Below are 9,274 nucleotides of genomic sequence, written 5' to 3' on the forward strand. Positions count from 1 at the left end.
CTGTGTTGTGACTGGATATCTAAGAAATAAGTTATGTTGGTGGTTTTAAAGGGAACTAAAGGCATGGTAAAGTTCAAGTATATCAAACAAATTTGATTGTGTTTAGAATTGAGATATTGGAGAAGGAACAAAGCAAACTTTAGTGCATAGTTATTTCGGTGAGACTTCAAGAAACTGTTTTGAGTTTACCATGAAGGATAAATTACAGCTAGTTTAAAGTTTAAGTGATGAAATAACGAACTCCTTTAGAATAACTAGCTAAGTTGATTTCATTAAAGAAAGCCAATAGTTGTACACGAGTTTGGACTAGATCAAGGAAAAAAAAAGTAAAACTATTGAGTTCTAAAGAATGCTAAATGGTGGAGAATACCTTATTTATGGTCGAAGTTTGAAGTTGGAAAATAGAACGTAGTTTTTGAAGAGTTATGAATTAAGTTTCACTTGGATGAGTGAAAAAAAATGAGAGAAGGAATTTTCCTTGGTTTGAGTAGTTTCGTAAAGAGAATTGTAAAGGAAAGAAGAGTATTTGAGAAAAGTAATATTTTATCAAGAGAAGCAAAGCTTTGCGCAACATTAAGTTGTACTTAGGAAAATTTTATGTTAGAATTACCAAGTTGACAATGCTACTTAGGAACAAGAATATGACAAGAGAGCTCGATACTCGAAATTGTTCAAGAACTAAAACTTTCGAGGACGAAAGTTTCTTAGCGAGGGAATATTGTAACAACCCATAAATTTAGGGAACTTATTATGGGTATTACCACTAGTAGAAAAAGGGCCTACAATGACAGTTAAATGCTGTCATTAAAAGTTTTCGTGACAGTTTTTTGCAGTCATTGATGCAGGAGTCATGGAAAGTATTTTATGACAGTTGTAAAAAACTGTCACAAAATACGATTTTCGTGACATATAATAAATGTCAAGAATGATATATTCTATGACAGATTATAACTGTCATTATTTACTTATGATGACAGTTAATAACTATCACAATTTACATTTTATGACAGGTTGTAACTGTCATTATTTATTTTCGATGACAGTTAATAACTATCATTGTTTATATTTTATGACGGAGGATAACTGTCATAGTTCACATTTTATGACGGAGGATAACTGTCATTGTTAATATTATATGACTGACATTAAATGTCATCATATATGATTTATGACACTTTTTAACTGTCATTATTTAACTTACCATGATTTTAATTAAATATCAATAAAACTTTTTCGATGGCAGTTTCATTTTTCAATTTAAATGTCATATTTGTGTATTTAGTCACTGTTTTCAATAGCCCTCTTTTTTATCGAATCCTGTTTTTCTTGTCGCCCTATCATTACAAATACCACTACAAACCAATACAAAACGAACAAACTTTGTAAATAACTATTTAAATAACTTGGTACAAATGTGTTTTGGTACGAACAAACTATTTAAATAATTACATTTAAACAAAAAAAATTCCTAACAACCTACAAAAAAGCATATACATTAATGAATTGGCATAAATATGGCTTCATTGCTCCAATGGATTGTCGCAAAACCTGATAAGATAAGAGAAGGAAAAAAAATGATTCAACAAGACTCATTCACCCAAATAAACACATCACATTCACTTCATGACAAACAACACACTTCAACAACATAGAGCACAAACTAAGATAAATTACATATACACTTCAACAACACTTCATGATCGACAAAACACTTTAACAACACTTCATAATCAACAACACACTTCAACAACATTTTTTATCAACAACACACTTCAACAACACTTCATGATGAACAACATTTCTTCAACAACTAACTTTTATCAACAACACACATCAACAACACACTTCAATAACATAGAGCACATACTTAGCTAAATTACATACACACTTCAAGATCAACAACACACTTGAACAACACTTATTTATAAACAACACTTCAACAACATAGAGCACATACTTAGCTAAATTACATACACACTTCAAGATCAACAACACACTTGAACAACACTTATTTATGAACAACACACTTCAACAACAAACTTCAACAACATAGAAAGTCATACTTAGGTAAATTAGATACACACTTCAAGATCAACAACACACTTCAACAACACTTTTTTATCAACAACACACTTCAGCAACACACTTCAACAATATAGAGCATATACTATAACGAAATTACATACACACTTCAACATTAATAACACACATCAATGGGTAAAAGTAAGAAAATTGATCGAACGATGGATTAGCACAAAGTACAAAAGGAGAGAAAACCAACCTATTGAATGAAAATGGATTATGAAGTGCTGGGATTTGAAGTAGAAGGCTGAACATGGCAGCTGTATTTTCCTCCAACACTGTATTTTCAATGGAAGCTCGAACACAAAAATATGTGACAAAATATGTGATAAAGTATATGACAAAATATGTGACAAAATGTGTGACAAAATATCTTATCATAAGCACAATGTACGTGCTTCCCTACAAACTCAGCCCACTTAGACCTTATATAATCAATGTCATCCTGTGTGTAAGCACGGGGTGAATCTTTCATCTGTAGACAATAAAATGGTTCTAAATGAGTTTCATTTACAAAAAGTACATATACACGTTAGTTTTATAATTGTTATTCTTACTATATGTATGATAGAAGTACTCGTTGACATTATGATGTCACGCATGAACAGATTCACATAATAACCATATTCTTCTACTCCTGATTGCTTAGGACACTGGAGATACACATACAAATGACTTGGCCTATGTTAGAAATATGAATTAATTTACAACCCATAGCAACATAGATATTCACATACCTTCACGATCCTCCAATTTGGTTTTTTCTTGTTCATTAAGTTGAACGACCTACAGAACAATATTGAAGTTTGAACTACTTAAACTATTATCTCATTAAGAAAAAAGGAAGTAAAGGTAAAAGTAAGTATGACATACCTTTCAACTACTTCGGTTACATTTGGGTCAATACGGTTTTTCAAAGGGTCTATCCAAAAGGTAGCACCCTTCGTAAGGTTTATTACAACTAATGTCCAATGATTCCTAAATATATGTGTCAAACAATAATACTACATCTTAGACAACCTTAAGCACAATTCGTATCAATAACTTTAGGTTATGGACATACTCGAAATTGTAAGGAATTAGTAAGAGTTGATCGTAATCTGTTCCAAGTAATCGTGCAGTCAACAATTGGGCTCGTTCTTCTTTAGAACTCCCACAACTAATCGACCCAGCATCAACGAACTTGTATAGATTCAAAGTTCTTGATGATTCCATACGTGTGTATAGATACCTATGAGTTCATTACAAAGACATTGAAAGAAGATAAATATCAAACAAATTTATAAAGAGTAACACTGTAATAACATATCTTACATTATGTACGCATCAAGGCAAGCAGTAGCTATTGGTCGCATAGATGTGAAATCCTTCAATGACTCTATCATTATGCAACATTTTCTTCGGACCCCAAATACGTCATATGGTGTGGTGATTTGAATTGCTGATCCCATATGTTCAACCATTCGTAGTAAGAACCATAGTGCAACTGGAGCATTTTGAATTGGTGTCGCTGCGAATGTGCTCATATCCTTAGTAAATTCCCCATAGTCCATCTACAAAAGATATTGCAAGTAGGGTTTATACAAAATGCGACATGTATATCCTTCAATAAAAATTTCATTACCTTTATATTATCAGTAATGACAAGATCACGTGGCCACAATATGTGTGAACCAACTTCCTGGGACATTTTGTACATCCTTTGCTTTGATGGAATGGGAGTTGCACAATCCCCATCCACCACGACATCTACTGTCACTTTAACATTTTCACCTTCTACATCTGAATCAATTATGGTCCCCCATGCAACGACATGATCTTTCGTTTCAAACACCAACTTGCACGGGGTTCCAACCTATTTAGAAGACTTTGTCAAATACGTATACCTCACAAAAGTTTAATTACTAAATCAATTAATTTGGATTCACTAACCTTCATTTTATCTAATGTCACACCTTCCACCTCCTCATCGTCCTTCACTATGTTGACCTTTACGAATCCAAGTCAATTGTTGGGACAGTATACACATAAAACATGTAACCTTATGGATTAAAGGTCTTTAGAAAAACATACCTTTATGTCTTCATTCAATTCAACAACATCCTCTACGTCTTTTTCTGATTTTAATTCATTTGATAGATCTTCCAAATCGTTCACATTTTCAGCCCCTTCCATGAATGATTTTTCTTTAGAACTCATACCTGGTTCTTCTTTTAAGTCGCCTACGCAATCATCCTTCTCTTTCATTTTCAACAATTCCTCCTCCAACTCTTTTATTCTTTTTGCCATTCGATTGTGTTCTTTAGGAGTGGCCTTCTCATCCTCTTTTTCATTTGTTTTTTGTTGTGTTGCGGTATGAAAGTACTTTTTCTTTGTGACATACTTTCCCACACCGAGGAGTATTCCAGGACGATCCTTACCACCCAAAGCCCTTGTTAGAATATCCTCATCACCGAAAGCATTAGTCGTATTTTGGGTGGCTACAAGTTCATCCTACAAAAGTGCGAAGAATGGAAATTAGTACTTGCTTATACAAAAAAAAGTAGAAAAAAATGCAAGGACTTACTATAAGATTCACCACTTCCTTCGTCTCCTCATCCGGAATTTGTCCCTTACGATCCATTCTAGCTTATTTTCAAACTATGGATCGATCAATTTGATCCGAGGATGATGCTTTCTATTTATAGTTAAAACACGAAGTGAATGTTAAAGAATGTGGCAAAAGAGTAACTATAACACAATAAGATATTTAGAATTACATATAATCCTACAACAGCTTAAAGAAAATAAACTTACCAACTCCTCCATAAGATTTGCATACCCCTTCCTAGAGGTTCTGTGGTTGTACTTATGTTTCTTCCGTTTCTCCTTCCCATTTTCACTCTTTTTCTTTACATTTCATTATATAAATTTAATCAATTAGCATATAAAGCTTATAAAATTGCAATTCAAATTTAAAGAAGGATCGGAAGCGTTATACTTACTTTGAAGTCTTCCTTCAACCGAGATGCAACAAACTCAGTCCAATGTTGTTGATCTATGAAGGAGTACTCATTCTGCGGGAATTTCAGTTTTTCAAGATCATCCAAAAATGGCAACACATATGTTGTCGACAATCTGTACTTGAATTGACGAAAGCATACGTCGGCGTTCTGGATGATAGTCTTCTTTGATCGAGGGTCTACCACAAATTCAGCCTACATAATTGTCACATAACATGTTACATAGCAAAATAAATGGATAGTGTACCAAAGTTCAATCACTCATGGCAATTGTTACCTCTATTAGTTCAAATATTTTATCCTTTATTTCCTTTGGCACCGTAGGCCAATCAGAGTATGTAATGGAACGTGGAACCGCACAGTCGTTCCTATAAAACTCTTCAGTTTCGTTGCATTTTGACCAATTGCTTGACCCAACTCGTTGTACTGAATCACTAGTTTTTGACCCTCACTCCTAGCACGAGTTATTTCTTTCATTTCAGTTGGACCACGTTTTCTTTTTTGTGTACTACTTTCTCTTTTTTCCTTCGGTGTAGCAACATCCTGTTAATCAACCATATCTACGATACTGATGTAATAGTAAAAGAAGAAACAGTTAGTAATAATCATAATTACAGTACTAATGGAATAGTATGAAAAATAATTAGATTCGAAATAGAACACATAGTACTTTAGCAAATTGTTCTTTCAAACGCTAACACCATGATTAACTCATAATAACTATAATAGAACACGTAGTACTTTAAATATGGAAAATAAAAGACTTAATAATGTTCAAAGTTGTAAAAAAACGTCGTGAACATGAAATAAGTTTGCTTCATAACATGAAATTATAGCTCTAACGAAAATGCTATCAAATGTTTTTATAGCAACGCATATAAGCTATATCTTCAAACTCTACGATACCACTCATTATAGCTTTGGAAAAACGCTATAAAAAGCTCCAGACTTTTAATAACATGGGATGTTAGGACTTTCAAAAAAATGCTATAAAAAGTCTATTATAGAGTTTTTCGTTAGCTATCGTATATGTTATTTCTTGTATTGATTTTTGTTCTCGAATATATTTTTCTCCAACATTTTGTACAATGGAGCTTGTGAACAACTCCATCTTAGTATTCTAGGGATTGACCCCTTACTGTTTTTTATGGTCAGGTATTCAATTGCAGTTGAGAGTGTTTCATAAGCCCACACCTAGAGCAGTTAAACAAATATGCAATCTTTGATGTTTAGTTTGTATTTAACTAAAATATATAAACAAATAAAAATCACCTGAAAAGCAAGCACGTAGCCTTTAATGTTGTAGTATGCCACTACTTTGGAACTTCCTGCCCTCTTTTAACCTGTATGCTTCATTTTTCCCTTGTAGATGTGTCTTCAAATTGTTGAACAAATGAGTGTAAAAGAAAGTTGACCAATCAAAGTTCTTGAAAACTTCATCATCATCAATTCTTCCTAAAACATCCATATCGAACTACATTTTTTTATCCTTCCCCACCATTACAGTTTCGATAAAAAGGACTAAGGCCACCTTCATCTAATATTTTCATCATTCGTAAAATCAAAATTTTTAAAAACTTTCTCAACTTCCAAGCACGTTATTATCTTCTTCTTTTGTGAGCCGAATAAAAGGCTTTATAGGCGTTTATTGTCATAATTTTTATCTAATGTTACATTGGTTGGCCACAAACCGGTTATAATGTTGAACTTGTTTTGGATGAACATACATTATGCCCTAAGACAAAAACAAAGATTCCATTTGTTTTGGCTTCTTCAAGTATTTGCCTCAGCAAGAAATTATGGATCAACTGGCCGTTGAAGACCATGTTCACATTTAGTAATGGACCAAAAATTGTTTTATGAAATATATGCAACTGTTCTTTGGTCAGTTTATCCTTAATAAGAGTGCCAATCTTGTGGACTTGGCATGAGACAGTGGTAGGAAAGTATTTGTCCCCAGGTACAATCATCCTAAAAAGAAAGATCATAGTATATTTTAGTTATGTACACGATCGTTTAGAAAACACTAAATCCTAAACCCAAAAAGTAATATGTAAAACGCTAAACATCGTTTAGACTATATGCACGATCGTCAAGATAAATCTAAATGGTCGTGTAAAATATATACACTATCGTTCAGACCAATTTATACGATCGTTTAGTCTAGGTTAAAATATCATTTACTTTACGTAACAAATCGTTTAATCCAAACAAAAACTCAAACTCAAACGTCATAAAATTAATCGACGAGTAATGATAAATGGAAACGTTTAACAATCTTGAGAATAAAAGTTTTACAAAAAAAGAAATGTTTGGGAGTAAAAGCTTAATGACAGAACGACCGTGTTGAAGACAGAAGTGAAAATGTTTGAAATTTAAAGAAGATGAAACGTAACATGATAGTACAACAGTCATAACATAGTTCAGCAACTAAAATTTAGAGTTACTTAAAGATACCTTTTGATGTTGAAGAGGTAAATGGATGTTAGAGAGGAAAGGATTAAGGGAATTGCAAACGTTTGAGACGAAAAGCTAAGAGAACAATGCATTTCAAATGAAGCGATTGAAAACGAAGAAGGCAGTACGTATTTGGTTGGTTTTACCAAAGGGGCAATGGTTGTAAATTCACGTGCTTTTTAAGATGTCGAATCGCATTCATTAACATGTCATCATATTTTGTAAACGATATGTGTAAATGATCGTTTACACTTCTAGTTTAATATATATACGATCTTGCAATTAAATCAAAACGATCTTTTAAAATATCTAAATGATCGCATTATTCAATGTAAACGCTACATTGTAAACGATCGTTAGGTAAGATCTCCTAATAACATCAAAACAATCATACTGATTAATCTACACGATTGTTTATTTAAGTCAAAACGATCTTTGAATACGTCTAAAAGATTAACATTAGACCATAAACCGTAAATGATCTTGTCGTTTCGTAAACAATTCTTGTTCATTAAGGTGCATGATGTAGTAATTTGGTGCAAACGTTCATCTAATAACATCCGAGCGATAATGTTAATTACTTTAAACCATCATTTAGAACATATATACGCGATAATGTTAATTATTTTAAATGATCATTTTACAACATCTAATTAATAACATTAATAATTTTAAATGATCGTTTTACAAAATCTAGGCGATAATGTTATACAAGTTAAACAAGTATAGAACAGAGACTCAAACATTTAGACATTTTTTTCCTTGTCAAGAAACTCAAAGGCTTCAAAAAGAAGGTCTTCACCTTTAACAAGTCTTCTCATTATAAGAAATTAAGGCGGACACACACATTTTTGGTTTCAACTAAACACAAAAGGAGTTGGCTGGCTCACTTACCTATAGCTTAGCCTTATAGTAGCTAAAGAGTAATAATAAGACAATAATTACAAATTTGATTCACCATAGCTAAGATTACTAGAAGATATCACTTGTGGTAGAATAACATACACCATGTCACCTCAATGGTTACTTCTTCTTCTTCTTTTTATAGGGGCTTCTTCTACTCCTTCCTCTTCTTCAATGAGTGCATAACTTCACCATAACCGTTGCCAAAGATAAAGGATTGTCTCCATAAGGCACTATAGAAGAAGGGGTACAAGGATTCGAATATCCTAACCCTTCTTGAGCTAAACAGTGCTGTTATCTTCCTTTGTGAATTCCGCCCGCTTCCAACTTGGGTTGGACGATGCTTTAAAATCTAGGAAAGTTGATAACAACATACCATAGTCTTTTATAGACATTTTTTGAAGTACCTTGCATATCTTTTCTTTTTTCTTCTTGATTTTATCGCTCTTTGTCCAAATAGCAACATTTTGAATCTCAGCATTTAGACTCTTATTTTCTCAGATTAAAGAAAAGTTTGAGATGAAAAGTTTAGAAACCCTAAATCTAATGGTTTGTGAGAAGGGGTTTAAAGGGAGATGAAAGGACGAAAAAGGAACAGTTTTTTTTGTGTTAATAAATGTGAATTGATTATTTTCAACACGCTTATTGACCATTTTCACCCACAAATCCTAAACTCTGTACATGGTCGCCACATGGCACTAATCCATTAATCTTATAACTGAACTTAGTTTCATTAATTACACGATAAGTGTAAACGATCGATTAAGACTATGCAATAATCTAAACGATACTGTAATCTACGAGATATCTGATTTAAATATAAATGATCG

This window comes from Cucumis melo, chromosome 1 (genome assembly GCF_025177605.1).
Source record: "Cucumis melo cultivar AY chromosome 1, USDA_Cmelo_AY_1.0, whole genome shotgun sequence".
NCBI lineage: Eukaryota > Viridiplantae > Streptophyta > Magnoliopsida > Cucurbitales > Cucurbitaceae > Cucumis > Cucumis melo.